The sequence below is a fragment of the Nannospalax galili genome, unplaced genomic scaffold (genome assembly GCF_000622305.1).
Source record: "Nannospalax galili isolate Female #2095 unplaced genomic scaffold, S.galili_v1.0 scaffold202, whole genome shotgun sequence".
NCBI lineage: Eukaryota > Metazoa > Chordata > Mammalia > Rodentia > Spalacidae > Nannospalax > Nannospalax galili.
Window position 1 is genome coordinate 4,861,439 of NW_008349000.1, and position 9,354 is coordinate 4,870,792.

Below are 9,354 nucleotides of genomic sequence, written 5' to 3' on the forward strand. Positions count from 1 at the left end.
TAAGACAAAAAGACTTCCGGGTAGGATGGCAGGATAGTTCCTTCTGTGTTACCTAGTGAAGGAAAAAGAATAAGAAAAAAGCAGACCCCATTCCAAAGAAAGAGAGAGCTAGAGCTTCAAAACGCCACAAAGGTAACAAAAGGATACTGAGAAGTACAGGGTCAAAGTTGGACACTGCACTGATTACAAGTCAGTTGAACACGGCTTCAGCTACACAGCTACCTGGTCAAGGTAGAAAACAGAAGCCATATACAAAAGATAAGCCAGGGTTGGGTTTTTTGTTTGTTTGTTTGTTTTTTTAAAGACAAAAAAAAAAAAAAAGGCACTCCTACCCTCAGGGCAATTGCATACCCTGCACAAACCTCAAATTCAGTTGTGGGTTTTGACAAAATAGTGATTTTTCCAGCCATGAATCAACAGTGGAGACAATTCCCATTTTGTCATCCTTTATGACTTGGAGCCCAGTGGCCACACATTATCTTGAAAGAGAAACTGATTGCCTAAACAAGACCTGCATAATAACACTAGTCATCATGCTAAAATGATGGGGGAAATTTCACAAGCCCGCCCCCATGAAGAATTATAGGCAATCAGTATGTGAGAGAGGGGGAGAATCTGTTTTCTCCAGGGATGAATTCCATGATGGGTTATTTAATACCAAGTGATCAATCCCAAACACATGTATATAAAAACAACATTAAATGCACTCAGTAGATCATACATACATACATGTATATGACAATAGTAATTATAGGAGAGGTCATGAATTCAAGAGGGGGTCAGGGGAGACATAGGAGGAGTTGCTGGGGTATGATGTAAATACAGTACTTACATATGAAATTCTCAAAAAATAAAATATTTGCATTTTAGAAACTGAGCTATCTTGGGGACTTGAAAATAGCAAACAGCCATAGGTTACAGAGCCTCAGTTGAGCCTGCCATAACCCCACAGTGAAGGAAGGTAACAGGAAGGCCAGATGCTGACAAGCTAAAGGGCACAAGTAGCAGGAGGCTTGGCTCAGGTAGGGAAATATGTGTACATACCTAGTCACAGCCACACTCACACATACACATAACTCAAAATAAATCTTCAAAAAACTGTAAAACCTAGAAGAAATGATAAACTTCTAGACACATGTGATGTACCAAAATTAAATCAGAAAGGTGTATATAACTTAAGAAGATCCATAAAAATCAGTGAGACTGAGGTTGTAATAAAGTTTCTCAACAAAGAAAAACCAAGAACTGGATGGGCTTATTGTGTTAAAGAAGAGATAATGCCAGTGTTCTGGAAACTCTTCCATGGAACAGAAAGGAAAGGAAAACTGCCAAGCTCATTCTATGATGCCAGGGTTAGTCTTGTACCAAAACTACAAAAAGTCACAACCAAGAAAGAAAGTTATAGGCCAGTTTTTCCAATGAACATAGGCACAGAAATTCTCAATAAAATTCATACAGACTGAATTCAAGAACACATTAGAAAAATTATATAACATGACCAAGTTGGTTTCATTCCATTCTCATACATTGATGCTACATTTAAAATTATGTGTGTGTGTGTGTGAGAGAGAGAGAGAGAGAGAGAGAGAGAGAGAGAGAGAGAGAGAGAAAGATAGAGGGAAAGAGAAAGCAGAGTGATGGAATGCTTATGACCTGAATGTCCATAGGGGTACTATTTAGGGGAAAGGGAACGTGAGGGAGGGATGTAGGGGAAGGTGATGACTTAGAATACAGTGTAATGGCGCATATGTATTAAAATGGCATAATGAAAGTTATTATTCTGTATGCTAACTAAATAAGTTTAAAAAGAAAAAACAGAGTAGAAGTAAAATAATCATGCCAAAGCTGAGAGTACCATGCTGAAGTAGGCCACAAAAGGTTTCAGCAATCAAGGATGGAAAGGAGGAGCCTTGGGCAAAGTATGAGTAATATTAACATTAACCAAAATAGCAAGACCCAAATGATGGATTCCTTATTCTAGCCAAGTCCAGAAAATAAACACTACACTCCAAAACAGCCTGCCTGCTCCTGTGCCTCCAGCAATTTAGAAATTGAACAGCTGCTATGGCTCAGGGTACTGCCTGACATGGTCCCATTCTCAAGTATGTTAGAGTTTAATGATGACCCACAAATATCCAAAAGGTAAGAATCCATTAAAGTTGGGGTGAAAGCTATGACAATAAATAATAAAGGATAAAGTGTAAGAAAAATCAGAATAAGCTGGGTGTGGTGGCACACACTTTTAGTCCCAGCGCTTGGGAGGCCAAGGCAGGCGGATCCTTGTGAGTTCGAGGCCAGCTTGGTCTACATAGTGAGTTCCAGGCCAGCTGGGGCTACAGGGAGACCCTGTCTCAAAAAGACCAAAAAAAAAAAAAAAAAAAAACATTAGAATAAAAGGAGGGAGAGACTTTAAATATGAATAGTCAGAAATATTTGAAAGAGCTTCAAAAGAATTAGCCAAATAAAAGTAAATGGGGAGCGATTACTGCAACAAACACTTGAGCATGCGTGAAGGGGGTTAAAATTGCCAAGAGAGAATATTTGTTTCACAGAGCTTAAAGATTGACAGTTTGACTGCAGCTTAGTGCATCAGAGAGAGGAAGTCCAGAAATACAGTGAGGATGGAAAAATGGGCAGGGACCAGATCAGATGAGCCCTAGACAGCCAGTATACAAAGACTGGGTATTATGGAGTGCCTGCTGTGAAAAGTATTTGAAGAGCTTTAACCAAGAGAATAGGATAATCCAATTTAGCCTTTAGAAGACAATCCTGACTGCTTTGTGGACCATAAATTGGAGGGAGGCAAGACAAAAATATATTTACTATATAGTTAATTAAACCTGGATTACTTAACAGCAGAGAATATTACAGCAGTGCTCTAAAATAAAGTTCTAATCCATGTGTACTAGGAACTTGTGAAGAAGCTTAATGATTAAGGTCAAAAGAATCCTCTTCTGGCCTTGCCAAGTCATTGTTTTATCTTTTTGCTTCTCTTCTCTTCTCTTCTCTTCTTTCTTTTCCTTTTCTGTTATTTGGTTAGTTTGTTGTTTTCTATGATGTTTTATATAGAGCAGTTGCATGCCTAGTTCCAATCTCCTTTTTGTTCATTTGTTTTGGATTTTATCATCATCATCATCATCATCATCATCATCGAGACAGGGCCTTACTAATTTGACCAGGCTGGCCTCGAACTCACAATCCTACCTCAGCCTCTAAGTGTTGATATTACAGACATGTGCCACTATGTTTCGAATCTAAGTTTCCAATCTACTTGTAAGTCTGTTCAAATATACAGGCTTTATTATTTGGAGTCCATAATGATTTGTCCTCCTAGTATACTCTGATACAGATCAATTGCCTGTTTTGTAAACCAGAGGAATAACTTTTCTGGCTTTTTTGTTATTCTGGAAAGGAAAGGAAGTTTGACTTACTCCATGTGTCAGAAAAAGTCACTCCCTGATGGGTATAAATTAAAAGTGACTGTTCCCTGAAGGAATATGGTGGCACTTCCTTGTAAATGCCATAAACATGACCCTTGGATGCACTGACTTGACGATCTCACTGTTAAACCATTACACAGCCTCACTGCATGCTGGATGTGGGGTGATTAGCACAGATTATTAATAATTACATATTTATAGCATTAACAAAGGTTTAATAGTTTGAATGACAAGTTCAGGGTTTGGGCTTTACAAGGGGAAAGTTATTGTCCTGTCTGAAATCCGGGAGTCAAGGTAAATATGGCATAGCTCCTAGAGTATAGACACCACTGTGGGGACACAGACACAAACAGTTCCCAGTAAGAACTTCCACTATCAAATACTGCCTGGAACACTAGGTCCTGGATGAAATGTGGGTACACGCTACAATATGGATAAGCCTTAGAAACATAATGCTAGGTGAAACAAGTCAGTCAAGGAATTATAGAAATTGTATGGTTCTACTTACACGAGATGCCTAATCAGGCAAATTCAGACAATAGAGTAGAGGTGAGTGGGTGTGAGGGTAAAAGGGAAACTGGGGAGTTATTGCTTAATTGGTTCTAACTTTCCACTTGGAAAGGCCAAAATGTTCTAAAACTGATGGCTGTGTTGGTATACATCACTGTGAGCACAATCAGCACCATTGTACACTTCGAATAGCGATAAATTGTGTTATGTATGTTTTAGTGCAGTAAGCGGTCTTTAGAATAATTGTTCAGAGAAAGCAACAGCCAACCACTTGTCTGCTCACACCTACACAGGGCTGTTAGAGGAGGGAGATAACATGACCTAACCAGACACAGGAAGTGACTTCAAGCTCATGTTGTCACTGTTACTACTCTGAAATTATGCCGCCTTCCATATTGTCAGAAAACCTCAGAATTAGAACAAAGATCTCTGTATCTATAATGAAGGCTTGTGGAGCCACCGGTTTCTGCAATTATTTGTCATTTTTGCAGATCCTAGGCTACCTCCCTTCGCCTTTGGCCTTTCAAATATACTGGATATCACATAAATAAGCGTAGTTCACTATCTTGTACAGACCATGTATTCTATCTTCATCTATCAAAGATAATGAAAAAAAGTCTTGCAATTCACTTCCGTTTTTTTCATGCTCGACCTAAGATGTCAATAAAACGGAAAAGCTAAGCAGTTTCTATTTGGGTTTGCACATTTTCTGTAAAGTGCAAACGCTCACCAGAGGAGGATTTTTATATATAACAAAAATCTACGTAGTATTCTCAGAGGGGGCTTCACACCCCTTCTGATCTTCAGTGCTCTAGAAAGAAAATGTAGTTCCTGATCTGTGATGCCCGCACACCCACCTGTCCCTTCGCTAATGAAATGAGATCATGAAGGGGAGAGCAATTTGCAAATCTCCTCCCCATGGCTGACTTAGGCTTCCATAATGTGTGTCAAATTCATTATGAACCCTTTGTGCTGCATCAAAGACGTTCAGAAAAGGATTTTGGACTGTCTCTGATCTTCTAAATCAACAATAAAGGGGGAAAAATGAAGCAAAGGTCAAGGTTTTGATGCACTGCTTCTAAAACACATCCCACACTGAGTAAAATGCCATGAAATCATCTGTCAGAACTGACTTTCTTCCAGAGAGCACATTCTAAGAGCGTAAAGAGAGCTGGCGCAGCCATAGATGGCTTCCTCAGATCCCGATGCACCTTAATCGTATTCACAGGACTGTACTTTCTCATCACAGCAGGAACTGACAGAATTTTTTGACAATTCTAGAAAATGCCTTCAGATGGTCCCTTCTATAAATTATGAATGTTTTACAAACCTCTACCCTAAGCAGAATGAGCCTTATCCCCCTCAAATACAGGGCAGATTAGCGGGTGGAATTATTTTGCTTCTTTGCCTTGAAATATAACACTGTATGCAAACAGAGAGAATAAATTTTGATGAAAGTAAATACTCCCTAGTTAGTTGTACATGATTATGGTGTCACAAAACATTGTGAAGTCATGTGCCACATGGTGATATTTTAATCAGCCACAGGCCACACACATGACAATGGCACAATATTATTATATTACCTAGTGACATCATAGCTATCATTAGGTAATATATAAAATAATGTTTGCTTATTTTATTCATTAGAGAAGACTGCATAAAATCCATAATTTCCTTTCCAGAATGTGCTTCATGTGATAGCAAATAAACCTATAAGTTCTCCTGTGAGGAACTAGCACAAAATATTCTCACTACTCATTCTAGTCATGTTCTAGAAAGTCGCCACAAACACTAAATTAGCAAATATTGAACTGCTGTTCCTAGGGGAAATACAAGATTAGGGTCCTGCAAATGTCTACCCACATGGTCATCAACCTTATTCTATGTGTGTCTCTGTTTAAGGACACCTTATTGACGATATATTGTTAACTCATTAGCATTGAATTCACAGCCTGACGCACTATAAATTTATGCCTGCATGAAGTTTAACACACATTTTTCGCTGTAAGACACACCATAGCCTTCTTGCACTTCAGAACAACAGACTGCATTTCAACATTGCATTTGGGGCCACCTTAAACACAAAATCACTAAGAAATAAGGACAAACATGAAAATGGATGCACTGAGTAGACTGGGTAAATGACATGTAAAGTGTGAGAACTGAAACAAGAAGAGAGACCATGCTCCTGTTTGATGAGGTACAAAGACAGAGCATTGCCTTGTTTGACCTCAGTTGAGAACAAGCACATCAGGTGACTCAAACTGTTTACTGCTCTACACTGTCCTCAAATCCTCAATACCACAAAAGCACTGCAAATATTAATTTTGAGCTTGCAAATAAACAGCAGCAAGTAGGAACTCACAAATGCAGGTTACCCCAAAATGAGATTCAGCTGTATACATACTCATCGGTGGCACCTCTCCCATGGGGGAACACTTCTGACTTTGTAAGTGGCCAGTTGTTGATCACAGTGAGTGATCAGAATTATTAGATATCAATCACTATGTTGTCTCCACTCTGTTTCTACACTGTTTCCACATGATTTTCAGTAAAGTTACCATACCCTACTTTTTGGTGTTATGGCAAGATTTGGAACTGATCTGATAGAGGTGAGCAGAACCTGGGTGGACTATCATTCATTGTGGGGACAACTTCTTAGAAGGTCTATAAAATGTTCCAAAGTGGCTCACAGAATTTGGATCTTGACACCTGAGGGTCGTGAGTCACTCAGGTGACCATTTAATGAGTAAGGAAAAATACAAATGAGCAACTTTGGCAGAAACTGAGAGTTTAGAGAACACAAACACAAGCCTTCAAGGTTAAAGGAAATTCAAGGAAACTGTCTGTGGTTAGATCTAGAGAGTGTTGGAATTTCCATTCTCTGAGGTATTGCTATGTGAGTCTCATGATAGGAAAACTCACTTAGAAAGAGTCATGTGAAATTGAAGAGCGGCTTCAATAGCACCAAGTTCTCACCTGTGTGACTTCAGGATATACAATGCGTGTCTTGTCTCCAAAATTCACAATGATAAAATCACACATAGCTAAAAACAGACACCCACAAATCATCTGCCAGCCCTCATCTTCTGAACTATGCTTCCTGTCTGAGTCTATTTTATAGTTAGTTAAATAGTATCAAAAGTGAAAACTTTTGACTCCCCATTAGTAGCTTGGTAACCCATTTCTGAGTTTTGTCACAGTCTCTCTCCCATTTACAATCACTAATGCTAGGACATCATTTCTATGACTTGCAGATGGCTATCTAAAGGACTCCCAGCAACTATCCAATTTTTGGTGCATCACCTGAGAAATCCAAATAGAAGATCTTACTATGAAATGAGTGTTTCGTACAGCAGAAAATTGAGCTGTAAGGCTTTCTCAAAAAGGACGGAATGGAGGGCCAGGGGCTCCTCATTTTCCTTCTATAGTGTGCTATAGATGCCTGTTCCACAGCACATTTACTGTAACTGTGTGCTCATAGTTTCCTCTAGATCCCAACCTTCATTAATTGAGGAGCTGTCTTATTCTTCCCCAGCTCTAGTCACAGGATTTAACAGTAGGCACTCAACAGCAGGCTTTATGAAGGAAAGGACTGAACCTTACACCATGTCTGCCAGTACATGTGTTACTTTCCGGCTTCATTAACAAAGACATATAAAGAGGCCTAAATCCGGTGATTTTTAAAAAATCATCTTGCTCTAAAGTTCTCTAAGGATCAATTTGGGAATCAGGGTCTGTCTGTCTCTAAAGTTTCTCTGAGGATCATTATGGGAATCAGAGTCTGTCTGTCTCTTGATCAAAATGTTTTTCCCTGGACTTCTTTTCCAGGCTAGTGGAAAAGTGCCAGTGGCACTTTCCATAGCAAGTACCAATGTGAGTACTGCAGACAAGCGAACACTATCTAGCCTACCGGAATCGCCTTCCTTCTACAGGACTGCATCCTAGAGACTGTCCTAATCCTCAAGAAACTCTTACAGGGATCTAGAGACCTCTACTCTGCAACCAAGCTAAAGATTCTACAACAGCTCTTGTGGCTACTGAGCCTTCTGTGCTCTTTTTCCAGAAAGTAATTTACAGTATTTCTTCTATGCATTTATACCTCATTCTCTGAATATGGGGAGAACAGCTGACCAGGTATCCAACCCAAGTTCTCTCTCTCTCTCTCTCTCTCTCTCTCTCTCTCTCTCTCTCTCTCTCTCTCAGAAGCCAAGTTTAGAGAGCTTCTCATCTATCAATTGAATTAACAATAATTCTTTTAAGAAGTTAAACTGAAGTAAACAAAGGATGTGAATGATTAGTTGAAATCAAAAGGCCTTAACATATATGACAAAATGCATGAAATCCAGAGGGGGTGCTATGCGGGGTGCAGATAGGGAATGGGGTCTAAATAGGATTAAGATGTATTGTATGAAATGCACAAGACTTCAATAAAAAACAAGGAAAAAAAGTTTTCACAAATGGCATAAGCCTGTGATTCCAGAATTTGGAAAGTTAAGGCAAGAGGATCATAAAGTCAAGGCCAGCTAGTACTATATAGAGACATCCTGTCTCAAAAACTGAGTTGTGGGCTGGAAAGATGGCTCAGCAGTTAAGAGCACTGACTGCTCTTGCAGAAGACCATGGTTTGAATCCCAGCACCCATATGGCAGCTAACAATGAGCCATAATTCCAGGTCCAGGGGATCTGGCGCCCTCTTCTGTCCTCTCTGGGCACTTCATGACAGGGGTGTGCTTACATACATGCAGACATAATGCTCATACAGATAAAAAGTAAATAAATAATTGCAAATAAATATACAAAAAGAAGATTTTTGCACATGTAAGTACATGCATGCTGACATAGCTCTGGCCATGTACACTTTGTATCTGTTCCATCAAGTTTATTCCTGCCATCAGTTCTTTGTGCATAAAAAGTAAATAAATAATTGCAAATAAATATACAAAAAGCAGATTTTTGCACATGTAAGTACATGTATGCTGACATAGCTCTGGCCATATACACTTTGTATCTGTTCCATCAAGTTTATTCCTGCCATCAGTTCTTTGTGCTAGCTGCCCATTCTGCCTTGAATGCTGTCTGTTGGGTCTATCCACAGTTAATTCCTACTGACTCAAGTCTTTACTCAAAAGTCATCTCCTTGTAGAGAACATATCAATTATTCTCAGTAAAATAGCCCTTAAGTCTGTGGTCATTTTAATCTGCATTAGAACATTTAATGTTTTCTTAGTAGAACTTACTGCTTGTGTGTGTGTGTGTGTGTGTGTGTTGTTGTTGTTGTTGTTGTTGTTTATCTGTTGCTTCTCTCCCACTGGAATGCAAAGACTTGGGGGAGTGCAGGAGCGTAAAATGGAATCTATGGGATTTTTTATATTATTATTAAGGATTGGGCAAACTAACA